Source organism: Crinia signifera, unplaced genomic scaffold (genome assembly GCF_055691185.1).
Source record: "Crinia signifera unplaced genomic scaffold, ASM5569118v1 HAP2_SCAFFOLD_495, whole genome shotgun sequence".
Lineage (NCBI taxonomy): Eukaryota > Metazoa > Chordata > Amphibia > Anura > Myobatrachidae > Crinia > Crinia signifera.
Genome location: NW_028142388.1, coordinates 52,812 through 67,533, shown reverse-complemented (window position 1 = coordinate 67,533; position 14,722 = coordinate 52,812). Strand labels below are relative to the sequence as shown.

At 48.5% G+C, this 14,722-nt stretch overlaps 1 long non-coding RNA gene across 1 annotated transcript in view; it reads right to left on the bottom strand.

The window, feature by feature from the left end:
- Positions 1-1,622: 1,622 nt before the first annotated feature.
- Positions 1,623-14,722, bottom strand: part of LOC146055578 (uncharacterized) — a 32,763-nt gene continuing 19,663 nt past the window's right edge. Inside the window, exons 3-4 of the long non-coding RNA XR_014468771.1 lie at positions 12,565-12,772; positions 1,623-2,187 (exon numbers count right to left, since the gene is read on the bottom strand). This is a non-coding gene — a long non-coding RNA (uncharacterized LOC146055578). The remainder of the gene's footprint in view (positions 2,188-12,564; positions 12,773-14,722) is intronic.

Sequence of the window (14,722 nt, the reverse complement as noted above, 5' to 3'; positions counted from 1 at the left end):
CTCAGTGTGTGGCATATCTGTAATGAGCATCACGGTGTGTAGCATATGTATAATGGGCATCAAAGTGTTCGGCATATGTATAATGGCCATCACGGTGTGGGGCATATATATTTAATGGGCATCACGGTGTACTGCATATGTAGAATGGGCTTCACAGTGTTCGGCATATGTATAATGGGCATTATACATATGCCACGTACCATGATGCCCAATATACAGTACATATGTGGCTGTCTCTGTGTCCCTGCTGTCACTCTGTGTTCCCACTGTCTCTCTGCTGTCACTCTCCCTGTCCCTTTGTCCTTGCTGTCCTTGAATTTTGGCTCATACTGTGTGGCACAATGTGTAAGGGCACTAGTACTAGATAGTATAGGGAGTCCTACTATTGTGGTGTATGTGATGTGGTACACTTCACTGAAAGACATGCCCCCTTTTCCAGTGGCCATACCCCTTTTCCAAAGCGCACACAAAACTAATGCCCCTTTCCCACTGCAGGCTTTATGCGGTAAAATGCCGTTTTTTTAGCCTTTTTAAACGGTTAGAGCTGCAGTGGGAAAGCTCCAGGTTGCTTTACACGGGTAACAAATACCGGTATTTGTTAACTGGGTAAAAAGCAGTGTTTTTACCGTGTAAGAGCCATTTTTTTGGCAGTGGGAAAGGGGTAGCCCTTTACCCGTTAAAAAAAAAACGGCATGGGGTCCCCCCCCCCCACTGCCGTAACCAGCACCAGGCTGAAGGAGCCGGGGCTGGTATTAAAAAAATCAGGAAACCCGACAAATAGGGGTTCCCTGATTTTTTACAACCAGCCCCAGGCTCCAGGTCCGGGGCTGTTTCCCAAAATACGGGGGACAAAATGACTAGGGGTCCCCCGTATTTTAAGAACTAGCCCCAGGCACAACCAGCCAGCAGGGTAATGCCACAGCCGGGGGACACTTATTATATAAGGTCCCGCGGCCAAAGCATTAACCCTACCGACCAGTCAGCCTGGCCAGGGGCCCTGGGGGAGTGGGGACCCCCCCAATGAAGGGGGCCCCCCCCCCCCTCCAGGACTTACCTGACGAGGCTGAAGCCTGGTGCTATCCCCGATGCCTCTGGGCGGTGGGCATCGGGCTGATGGAATGGTGTAAAAAATAGAATAAAAACTATTGTCTTTTACTGGTGAACTATGAGTCCCAGCAAGCCTCCACCGCAAGCTGGGACTTGGAGAACCACAAGTCCCAGCCTGCGGGGCATTAAAGGGCCCGCTGGGTCTTGTAGTTCCACAGTAAAAGAAATCGTACAATAAACACACTGACACACGTGAAAAATAAAAGTTTAATACATCCATAACACATACATACTGATACTTACCTATCTTGAGCCCGTAGGTAGCCCTGGTCCTGATGTCCTGGTCTGTGTCTGCGTCTGTATCCATGTCGGCATCCCTGTCGGCATCCCTGTCGGCGATGGCGTCGGCGGTCCGGAGTCCGAAGAAATCCATGTGGGAACCTATGGAAGGAAACCATACTCACCTGTCCCAGCGCGACGTAGTCCAGGTAAGGGTCTTGGCAAAAAAAAAAAAACCGACACGCGAAACCAGCCCGGACAGCAGGGAGCCGCACGGTGTTTGTGTACATCGTGCGGCTCCGCCTCCCGAATGCCGCTATTGGCCGCCTTGCGGCCTAGCGGCTCCTGTATGGTTAGGGAGAGGCCAAGGTGGATTAGGGATAGGCAGTACTGGGGGTAGGGAAGGGGTATAGAAGCTACTAGGTTTAGAAGTGTACATACATTGCACTTTAAGCTGGCATATTGAAAGTTATTTCCAGTGCTGCTGCAGGCACCATTGACATCACCTCTATACCCCATGCACGGCCAGCAGCAGGAACCGGGGCAGCCTCTGGGAAGAGAGCACCATCCTGACACACAAACATATGAGGGTGCCCTAAATGAGCGCCAGTTACCCCATCTTCTGACCCGAAACCAAGCAAAACACATCTTACCAGATGCTAGAACTGCAGCCAGGAGAGGACACTGAAGCGCGAGGATGGCAGTGGGTCACAACCATTATCTTGAAGGTCACGACGGGTGCTTTTTGATGGCCGCTCCTCCTGGGCTTTGCGCGTGTGATAGCTTGGTTGGTCTCTAGGACAGGAAGGGTGGAGTCTGCACTGCAGCAGCAAGTTCTGCTGCCCAGGAGACACGCTGCTGCTGTGGGAGATGAAAAAGGATGATGGGGGACATGCTCAATATGTACAAGTATATCAAGGGCCAATATAAGGAACTGTCACACACCCTATTTTCTACTAGAAAGGAATCTAGGACGCGAGGGCATGAGTATAGATTAGAAGAAAAAAGATTTCATTCAGCTAGTAGAAAGAATTTCTTTACGGTCAGAACAGTCAAACTCTGGAACTCTCTTCCCAGAGAGGTGGTAACGGCTGGCTCATTAAATGCGTTCAAGGCAAAGTTGGACAATCATTTACTGGAGAAAACATCCATGGGTACAAATAAGAAATATAATTTGTCTGTAAAATACCAGAACCTACCAAATCAGCAATGGATATCTATACCAGGTTGAACTAGATGGACGCAAGTCTTTTTTCAGCCTTACCTACTATGAAACTATCATAGGTCAGGGTGCTCTGGTGCTGCTGCCAGCAACTCAGGGCAAACAATTGGGGTGCAGGAGCATAACTAGAACCTTGTGGGTCCCATTGCAAAATATATAAAGGGTCCGATTCTCTCTCTCTCTCTGACACTTTATTTTTCTTTCCATCACTGTCTCTCTATTTCTCTCTCCTTCACACCCCCACTCTCTCCATAGCGTTTCGCTGTCTCGCTCCGCTCTTTCCTTCATACTCACCAATCAGGATTCTAGCTGTCAGTATTACGGCATTGGCATCCTAACTCATTTCAAGTTCAGCGGCCGCTCTTCTAAAGGCATTAGGGATGCTAGTGACGCTATACTGAATGCTGGCATCCAGGGACCAGGGGCTAATAGATAGCAGACACACAGGGCATACATGCACACATACCATACACACATACCATACACGCACATACCATACATATATATATACAAACAGGACATACATGCACACATACCATATATACAGACACACATCACAAACACACACATATACCATACAGACACACATAATATACACGCACATACCATACATACATACAAACAGAACATACATGCACACTACAGTAATCACACGCATGCCATACATACACACAGGACATGCCATACAGACACGCACACGCACATACCATTCACACACAGGACATTAAAGCACACATACCTTAGACACAAAGGACATACACGGACACACACATGGCATACTGGTACAGATACCATACATGCACACACACAGCATATTTACATATACACACACACATACAGCATACACACATGGCATACGACCACAGATACCATACAACATGCACACATACAGCATATTTATAAACATACACACGCTATAGACACACAGAGCATACACAAAAAGTATACATACATACACACATACAGCATACTTACAAACACCAATACTAAAGCAAATAACCCCCACAAGCAATGGAGGGCACCCAGTTTCCATATACCCAGTCCTCCCCCTTCCCACTGCAGCTACCAAGACATAGTACTCACTGGGCCACCAGCTTACATTAATGGTGCCCACACTTTTCTTCCCCTGTCCATGCCCCTGCAACTGGCACCCACAACAAGGGACACAAACCTGTAAAATCAGCATGTCACCTATTCATAGCTCCGTGTATCAGGCAGCCCCATGTCCTGAGACAGAGAGAGGAGCTTCTTCCTGACAGCCGAGGAGCTCAGCTGTGCGCTGCAGCGCCACCTACAGGCGGCTCAACAGTATATACCCAGCTTCCTCCCAGCAGCAGAGCACTGAGCAGAGCTCGGCTTTGAGAGTGCCGTGACCCTGCTGCGCCCCAGTGACACCGGCTCCCCCCCGCGATGGCTGGGGCTGCCTTACCATAGCTACGCCCCTGTATATATACACGCCGCACTACATGACTATCTCCCTCCATGCTGTACTACATTACATCCCGCTACACACTGCACTACATCACTACATTACATAATCATCATTACAATAAATACCCAGTATTTCATTTATTTTATTTTTATTAAGTTACTTATAGAGCGCAGCATATTCCGTTGCGCTTTACAAAAGGAGATAGTGATACAACAAACAGGGACTTTTAAGACAGTCAAAAGGTAGGAGGGCCCTGCTCGCAAGCTTACAATCTATAGGGAAATAGGCATTGATACATAAGGATAGATACTGTATTCTTTATTGCCTCGATTCCACCAGAATGCAAGGTTCTGTGACTGGTTCTGGAATTTGATAAGCTTGCCTGAAGAGATGAGTTTTCAGGCAACGCTTATAGGTTTGGAAACTATAAGCGTCAGTAACAATCAGATCTGCAGCATATGACATTCACCATAACCCAGTAACAATCAGATCTGCAGACACCAGCAGTGTTGTATAAGGGGGAAGTGCAGAGACGCGCAGTCATTAAGTCGACACCGTTGGGTCGACAGGTCGGAAAGGTCAACATGGTTTTTTACCCGAATGTCGACACTGTGAACATGAACACAGTTGGAAGTCAACCGAAGCCCTTGCGATGCTTCGGGCACACTATTTTTTTTTAATTCAATAATTTTTATTGAAATTTTTAGTAATGCAACATAAACTCCCGTTACAGGCAATAGTTTGTAGACACAGACAGTGAAATCCAGTTTAGTACATGATACTAAATACAAAAAAGTGCAGCTAGGGTAACGTTGATACTGCAATGATGCATGAAAGCAAGGGTAAAAATAAGGGTATTGTTTGTGGACATAGAAAGTAAAAAAAAAAAAAAAAAAAACTCTCTAATGCAGGATATATCGAGCCCTATTGCCCAAAGGCGCCATCTGGGTTCTAGGTACTACCGAGTATATGACACATATACATACAGAGTGAAATACCACACCACAATATAATAAAAAGTATGACAGAGCGGATATAGTCTGATAGGACAGTATATTTCCCAGCTAAGAAGTTACTAGACTAGGAGAAATTATTATTGCAGAATTGTAGGTCTGGTCAGACAAGGGGAGTAAAATAAAATGTAAAAATAAGTAACCCACTATCTTGAATATAATACCTAACCTACCCAAAGCAAAACCCCCCCAAAAACCCAAAATAAACCTTCCCAAAATACCCCCACCCTGTATGACCTAACCCCAACCTAGGTATACCTGGATCCCGAACAACCTACCCTCCTCTTCCCAACTGTCTATACTACTATTACTAAGAGGGGATAAATTAGTGGCCTTCAGCTTATATTAGCTAACCTAGCCTAAAATCCTAATTCACCCCTTCCCCCCCCCCCCCCCCCCCATATGGTCGGATAATAGGCGAATGGGCTAAATGGGGCAATGGCTGTAATTATTAACTAGTATAGCAAGGATGCTGCAGCATAATTACAATATAAAATGATCCCGTCTCAGTATTAGGCAACAAAGTAGAATCTGCGAAAGTTATATATCATGGAAACATACAAAACGGTCACTAAACCAGCAGACATGTAAAAGCACAGGAGATGAAAGTATTAAACCGGCCAAGCCTCAGTTAACAACGAAGATATTTTGGAGCGTAAGAGTATGAAAAATATTAGTCGGGCCAGGCCCTCCTCCCCCGCAGAGTCTTAAAGACAACAGTCCCTCCATCGTACACCCAAGGACATGCACATAGGAGCCGAAAGTACATGGACAAGAGATCCAGGAGTGTCCCATCAATCCAGAAATATGGAAATAGATGTAAGGAGTAGGTGCAGAGGGGTTTTCGTAGCTGTAGTGTCACTGCGAGAGTCGTACAACGGAGCTCCGAAGAGGCCGCAACAGCTGGTACCGTAACAGTAGCAGAGGCAGTGTTAGAAGCATCTATTTGGCAGGTTGGATCCATTGTTGCAGCTGCAGAACTGATTTTTATAGATTCCTCATCTGCAGGAGTTGAAAAGAGAGTAGTGGATGAAGAAGACACTACCTCCCTGACAGGAGGGTCCTGTTGCCAATCTAGCGCAGATGACACAGAGGTCATATTTTCAGGAGTTATAGGTGCACCCACCATAGTATCAAGTTTGGCAAGTAGCCTCTGAGTGGAGGAATTGATGGCCTGGAGGATTTGTTGCACAAAGCCTGACATCCTAGAAAGTTAGATGATACTCAATATGGAAAGCAATGGCAAAATGGTGGTGGCTAGCACACCACCAGTGTGTACCATAGGTGTCAGCAGGATATTGTCCAAATTACCTTGTAGCACTAAAGGATCTGGCTAGTATGAGATTTTATATCACTCTCAGAGCAGTGACAGTTATAAATCAAGACTTGCTACAAGCGGTGTTAATGTATTCACAGTAAATGCAGGCAGTCCCAGACTCAAACACAGGAGAGGTAGATTATGATGGCAGACCTGCTGGGACCCCCCCGGCCAAGATGGCTGACCAGCAAATTCAGGCGCCGTGACGCGCTGTAGATCCCAGCAGCCTGGAGGGCAGGACGGGGGTGGCAGGAGGCGCCCTTCCAGGCGCACAGCAAACGGGGGAGAGAGGGCGGCCAAACAGACTCACCCGGACAGGCAGCACACACACAGTAGCCCGGCGGCGTCCCTCCGCAGTAGCGCGCCTCCTGTCCGTGAAGAGGAAGACACGCAGGGCACACACGACAGCGGCACCTGGCAGGGGAAAGAAAATGGCGTCCGCGGCTCCCTGCGTGACCTCCGGCAGGCTCCCTCGGCTGTAAGTCAGGCCGCACACCAGGTACAGGAACGAGATGGGGCTTAATCTGTTCTGGGGATATTCCCCCACCAGCAGTGTGGTCCAGGAGCAGTATAAGTGCATGCAGGATATAGATACAGGATATCGGGGACGGAGAGCTCAGGTTGGAAGCAGCTACTCCATGTCCGCCGAAGCCACGCCCCTCTCGGGCACACTATTTTATTCTCCCACCATGCCCTAGTGGATGTTAGGGCATGAACTACTGCCTGTCGGCTCAAAAAACTGTAAAAGAAAACATGTCGACCTTCCGACCTAACCCATGTCGACCTAGCACTGTGTCGACCTAAACCCATGTCGACCTTGATACCTGTCGACCTTCACCCATGTCGACCTAGACACCTGTCAACCTAAGTGCTGTCAACAATGCGACCGTATCCCCCTGTGACTGATTTCCCCTTATACAGCAATGGTTGCATTTCTGGAAGTTTTTTTGGGGAGTAGCAGCAGTCTAGTTCATCTGGCCTATAGCTACTAGTAAGCAGCCGAAAGCGCCTGAGGGGCTCCAGTGGATCCAGCAGGGAGCCATATCGGTCAGCCCCCCCCCCCCCCCTAGCAACCATTAACATGTCAGCCCCCCCCCCCCCAGCAACCATTAACATGTCAGCCCCCCTGCACCCATTAACATGTCAGCCCCTCCAAGCACCCATTGAGAGGTCAGCCCCCAGCACACATCAACATGTAGTCTCCCCTAGCACACATTACCATGTCACCCCCACAACACCCATTAAAATGTCACTAACACCTGCACACATGTCAGCCCCCTCCCCCCTCCCAGAACACATTAAAATGTCTCTCCCCTGGGCCTCACCCTCCCAGAACACATTACCATGACATTATTAACCCCCTGGACATATTAACATGTCACTTACTCCCTCCCCAGCACATATATCACATACCTGAGAGCTGGTATTGCTGGCTGCAGTGCTCCTCCAGTGCACACAGCCACCCACGTGTGCAGAATGCTCAGCACTGCAGAGGCAGAGCACAGGAAGTCTTACTGTCGGGTTGTTGCTAAGGAAGGGGAGGAAAGTGGGCGGCACTAAACACACAGCTGAGGAAAAAGAGGAGGGACTCGGGAGAGTGATGCTGCTGCTGCCTGTAACTAGGGATGACCATCGGTACAGAGGCCATCAATGGTTGCCATCGATGGCGATTCTGCACCCAGCCATTGATAGTGGCAAACTATTTGATGGATAACCATCGATAGTTTTAGCTATCGATGGTCAGCCATTATATGTGACTGAATGGCCCGTGGGCCAATCAGTACTCGTCGTTGGGACTTCTGGGTGTCAGGGGGGAGAGAGCTATGCTCCGTGATCCATGCACCTTGAAAAAAAAAAAAAAAAAAAAAGGAAACATCGTCACACGCCGGGTTGCCTGTGGGAGTCCCGAGCAGCTGCCCCCGGGGCTCATTACTCAGCTGCCCTGGGGGTTTCTTACCTGGCCCCACAGCCAGGGAGAGGCTCCGGGCACGGTGCCTCACTGTGCTTAGCACACTATTCTACTCCCAATCCAGGAGCATTGGGAAGGTAAAGTATGAAAAAGTGTTTTGGGGAAAAAGTGCTTGAAAACGCATGTGTAGGCATATTTAACATCAAGATTTTAACCATGTCTGTCTTTTCAACATGTCGGCATAATTAATGTCGGTATAATAACCGTTTCGGTATTTTGACTGTCGGTCAATGGGCATTGGTATAACAACATAACAACAGTTGGTCAAATGTTCGTCGGTAAATTGACTGCATCCCTATAAAACACCTAGTTTGACTGAGACTTTTTTCACCATGAAGATGCCGATTTGGGTCGACACAAGCTGTTCGCATTTAAAAAAAAAAAAAGGTGAAAGTTCTTTACCATCCAAGTGGACATAGGGCGGTATTCAATGAGAATTATCACCGGCCACGGCGAATCAAGTTTTTTATTCGCCGACAATTCGCCGGCTTTTAGCGGCGATTCTCCAAGCATGGCTATTCGTCGGGACTCGACGAGTCAGCCTATTCAACGTGGCTGAGATTCACCGCCCCCAACGGTGAATCTCAGCCTATCTGGCGTATCAGGTGACTGGGGGAGGGCGGGAGCATGTATTCCCGCTCTTCCTCGCTCATATCAGCGAGTTTCCTGCTGCGTACATTCGCCATTAGTTTTCAGCAGGGGTGGAGTGCTGCATGCTAATGGTTCTCCCAGGACCCAAGCACCCGTGGAGAGAGCAGAGTGTATTTTTTCTTTTCTTTTGCAGGTGAGTATTGTGATGCACTAATATTGCACTTGCTATGGGGGTTTGCTTTAAGTTTTTTATTTTAACATGTGCTTGGTGCAATGTGCAGCCATGCTGCATGCTTTTAAGGGGAGCTGGGGTGTTGTGTGGGGTGCCATTCATTCTTTGGGCGTGTTTGTGTGTCCCCATTTCAAAATGACTGCAGCCCAAAAAAAAAGACATAAAAAAAAAAAACTGCAGCCATTTTGAAATGGGGGCCCTGGGTCACGCCCCAAAGCATGTCGGGATCCCCCTCACCACACTCCAGCTTCCCTGAAAGGCATGCCTGCACTGCGCACCCCTTTTGGGTTTTGTCTCACCCCTAAATGTCATTTTGCATATTTGCCAGTTGTTGTTTTTTTCTTCCCATTAGTTGTTGGGGTGCAATGTGCAGCCATGCTGAATGCTTTTTAGGGGAGCTGGGGTGTTGTGTGGGGTGCAATGTGCAGCCATGCCCACTCTCCCACTCTCTGACCCTTGCAGCTGCACACTTGCTGATGGGGCTGACAGGCTGTCCTCACTGACCAGTGCTCTCTGCATGCTGCCAGTCTGTGCCCCCCCATACACTTTAGGGCACACTGCTTTCCCCAGCCTTCAGGGTTCTGCCAGCTTCAGCATTCACCAGTCAACAACTACACACTTCTCACTCTGCTCTCCTGTCTCAGTCAGACTCCCAGGGAGAGATTCCATCCAGGATTTCCCACCTTTTTCTGCAAACTTGTCAGTTCTGTAACAATGTTTCTTTTTGCAAACTGACCTGCCTTGCTGTGAGCTGAGCTGTTAACCCCTTTTGTGCTGCAAGCTATATAAGCTCAGTTCTGTGCAACTCAAGTAGTACTTTTTAATACACAGTCATGCTGGCACCTGTAGTGCCACAGCTACTTTATGCTTTTTACAGTGTTTCCATTACTTTATGCTGCTGGCACTTGTGCCCCAGCTTGTGGGGTGCCACATTCACCGGTATAGTATACCCGCACCTTCTTCGAGCACTGCTTCTTTTTTTTGGCATACGCATATTGAAGCTGGGCAGAGAGGGGCAGAGAGGGATGTGCTGCCTGGCTGTCTAAAGAGCGGGTCTGCAGCAGCTGCTGGGAAAAGTGTCAGCCGGACAGAAGAGGTGGACTGCCTGTCGCCTGCCTTTATAAGTTCAGTTCTAAGCAGCAGTTTGAAATGTTGCGCCAGTCCGGCAGTCTATAGGAGCTTGCGGCCTGGCAGCCAATCATGAGACACCACTGCCACTCCTGATTGGCTGGTGACCCAGCGCGAGATTTCAAACTGCTGCATACCCGCTCTAAAGACAGCCAAGCAGCCGACCAATTCTGCCTGGCAGTCACACTGTTTCACTGCAGCAACTGCGGACCCGCTATTTAACCAGCCGGGCAGCACACCGCTTTCTGCCCGGCTGTCAGACTGCTTCCCCCTGGCTAGGAGCATGTAAACCCCCTTGGCATCGAGTATGAAGACCCTTGCATCAAGCTTATGTGCCATAATATGTAATGGGTATCTCAGTGTGTGGCATATCTGTAATGAGCATCACGGTGTGTAGCATATGTATAATGGGCATCAAAGTGTTCGGCATATGTATAATGGCCATCACGGTGTGGGGCATATATATTTAATGGGCATCACGGTGTACTGCATATGTAGAATGGGCTTCACAGTGTTCGGCATATGTATAATGGGCATTATACATATGCCACGTACCATGATGCCCAATATACAGTACATATGTGGCCGTCTCTGTGTCCCTGCTGTCACTCTGTGTTCCCACTGTCTCTCTGCTGTCACTCTCCCTGTCCCTTTGTCCTTGCTGTCCTTGAATTTTGGCTCATACTGTGTGGCACAATGTGTAAGGGCACTAGTACTAGATAGTATAGGGAGTCCTACTATTGTGGTGTATGTGATGTGGTACACTTCACTGAAAGACATGCCCCCTTTTCCAGTGGCCATACCCCTTTTCCAAAGCGCACACAAAACTAATGCCCCTTTCCCACTGCAGGCTTTATGCGGTAAAATGCCGTTTTTTTAGCCTTTTTAAACGGTTAGAGCTGCAGTGGGAAAGCTCCAGGTTGCTTTACACGGGTAACAAATACCGGTATTTGTTAACTGGGTAAAAAGCAGTGTTTTTACCGTGTAAGAGCCATTTTTTTGGCAGTGGGAAAGGGGTAGCCCTTTACCCGTTAAAAAAAAAACGGCATGGGGTCCCCCCCCCCACTGCCGTAACCAGCACCAGGCTGAAGGAGCCGGGGCTGGTATTAAAAAAATCAGGAAACCCGACAAATAGGGGTTCCCTGATTTTTTACAACCAGCCCCAGGCTCCAGGTCCGGGGCTGTTTCCCAAAATACGGGGGACAAAATGACTAGGGGTCCCCCGTATTTTAAGAACTAGCCCCAGGCACAACCAGCCAGCAGGGTAATGCCACAGCCGGGGGACACTTATTATATAAGGTCCCGCGGCCAAAGCATTAACCCTACCGACCAGTCAGCCTGGCCAGGGGCCCTGGGGGAGTGGGGACCCCCCCAATGAAGGGGCCCCCCCCCCCCTCCAGGACTTACCTGACGAGGCTGAAGCCTGGTGCTATCCCCGATGCCTCTGGGCGGTGGGCATCGGGCTGATGGAATGGTGTAAAAAATAGAATAAAAACTATTGTCTTTTACTGGTGAACTATGAGTCCCAGCAAGCCTCCACCGCAAGCTGGGACTTGGAGAACCACAAGTCCCAGCCTGCGGGGCATTAAAGGGCCCGCTGGGTCTTGTAGTTCCACAGTAAAAGAAATCGTACAATAAACACACTGACACACGTGAAAAATAAAAGTTTAATACATCCATAACACATACATACTGATACTTACCTATCTTGAGCCCGTAGGTAGCCCTGGTCCTGATGTCCTGGTCTGTGTCTGCGTCTGTATCCATGTCGGCATCCCTGTCGGCATCCCTGTCGGCGATGGCGTCGGCGGTCCGGAGTCCGAAGAAATCCATGTGGGAACCTATGGAAGGAAACCATACTCACCTGTCCCAGCGCGACGTAGTCCAGGTAAGGGTCTTGGCAAAAAAAAAAAAAACCGACACGCGAAACCAGCCCGGACAGCAGGGAGCCGCACGGTGTTTGTGTACATCGTGCGGCTCCGCCTCCCGAATGCCGCTATTGGCCGCCTTGCGGCCTAGCGGCTCCTGTATGGTTAGGGAGAGGCCAAGGTGGATTAGGGATAGGCAGTACTGGGGGTAGGGAAGGGGTATAGAAGCTACTAGGTTTAGAAGTGTACATACATTGCACTTTAAGCTGGCATATTGAAAGTTATTTCCAGTGCTGCTGCAGGCACCATTGACATCACCTCTATACCCCATGCACGGCCAGCAGCAGGAACCGGGGCAGCCTCTGGGAAGAGAGCACCATCCTGACACACAAACATATGAGGGTGCCCTAAATGAGCGCCAGTTACCCCATCTTCTGACCCGAAACCAAGCAAAACACATCTTACCAGATGCTAGAACTGCAGCCAGGAGAGGACACTGAAGCGCGAGGATGGCAGTGGGTCACAACCATTATCTTGAAGGTCACGACGGGTGCTTTTTGATGGCCGCTCCTCCTGGGCTTTGCGCGTGTGATAGCTTGGTTGGTCTCTAGGACAGGAAGGGTGGAGTCTGCACTGCAGCAGCAAGTTCTGCTGCCCAGGAGACACGCTGCTGCTGTGGGAGATGAAAAAGGATGATGGGGGACATGCTCAATATGTACAAGTATATCAAGGGCCAATATAAGGAACTGTCACACACCCTATTTTCTACTAGAAAGGAATCTAGGACGCGAGGGCATGAGTATAGATTAGAAGAAAAAAGATTTCATTCAGCTAGTAGAAAGAATTTCTTTACGGTCAGAACAGTCAAACTCTGGAACTCTCTTCCCAGAGAGGTGGTAACGGCTGGCTCATTAAATGCGTTCAAGGCAAAGTTGGACAATCATTTACTGGAGAAAACATCCATGGGTACAAATAAGAAATATAATTTGTCTGTAAAATACCAGAACCTACCAAATCAGCAATGGATATCTATACCAGGTTGAACTAGATGGACGCAAGTCTTTTTTCAGCCTTACCTACTATGAAACTATCATAGGTCAGGGTGCTCTGGTGCTGCTGCCAGCAACTCAGGGCAAACAATTGGGGTGCAGGAGCATAACTAGAACCTTGTGGGTCCCATTGCAAAATATATAAAGGGTCCGATTCTCTCTCTGACACTTTATTTTTCTTTCCATCACTGTCTCTCTATTTCTCTCTCCTTCACACCCCCACTCTCTCCATAGCGTTTCGCTGTCTCGCTCCGCTCTTTCCTTCATACTCACCAATCAGGATTCTAGCTGTCAGTATTACGGCATTGGCATCCTAACTCATTTCAAGTTCAGCGGCCGCTCTTCTAAAGGCATTAGGGATGCTAGTGACGCTATACTGAATGCTGGCATCCAGGGACCAGGGGCTAATAGATAGCAGACACACAGGGCATACATGCACACATACCATACACGCACATACCATACATATATATATATACAAACAGGACATACATGCACACATACCATATATACAGACACACATCACAAACACACACATATACCATACAGACACACATAATATACACGCACATACCATACATACATACAAACAGAACATACATGCACACTACAGTAATCACACGCATGCCATACATACACACAGGACATGCCATACAGACACGCACACGCACATACCATTCACACACAGGACATTAAAGCACACATACCTTAGACACAAAGGACATACACGGACACACACATGGCATACTGGTACAGATACCATACATGCACACACACAGCATATTTACATATACACACACACATACAGCATACACACATGGCATACGACCACAGATACCATACAACATGCACACATACAGCATATTTATAAACATACACACGCTATAGACACACAGAGCATACACAAAAAGTATACATACATACACACATACAGCATACTTACAAACACCAATACTAAAGCAAATAACCCCCACAAGCAATGGAGGGCACCCAGTTTCCATATACCCAGTCCTCCCCCTTCCCACTGCAGCTACCAAGACATAGTACTCACTGGGCCACCAGCTTACATTAATGGTGCCCACACTTTTCTTTCCCTGTCCATGCCCCTGCAACTGGCACCCACAACAAGGGACACAAACCTGTAAAATCAGCATGTCACCTATTCATAGCTCCGTGTATCAGGCAGCCCCATGTCCTGAGACAGAGAGAGGAGCTTCTTCCTGACAGCCGAGGAGCTCAGCTGTGCGCTGCAGCGCCACCTACAGGCGGCTCAACAGTATATACCCAGCTTCCTCCCAGCAGCAGAGCACTGAGCAGAGCTCGGCTTTGAGAGTGCCGTGACCCTGCTGCGCCCCAGTGACACCGGCTCCCCCCCGCGATGGCTGGGGCTGCCTTACCATAGCTACGCCCCTGTATATATACACGCCGCACTACATGACTATCTCCCTCCATGCTGTACTACATTACATCCCGCTACACACTGCACTACATCACTACATTACATAATCATCATTACAATAAATACCCAGTATTTCATTTATTTTATTTTTATTAAGTTACTTATAGAGCGCAGC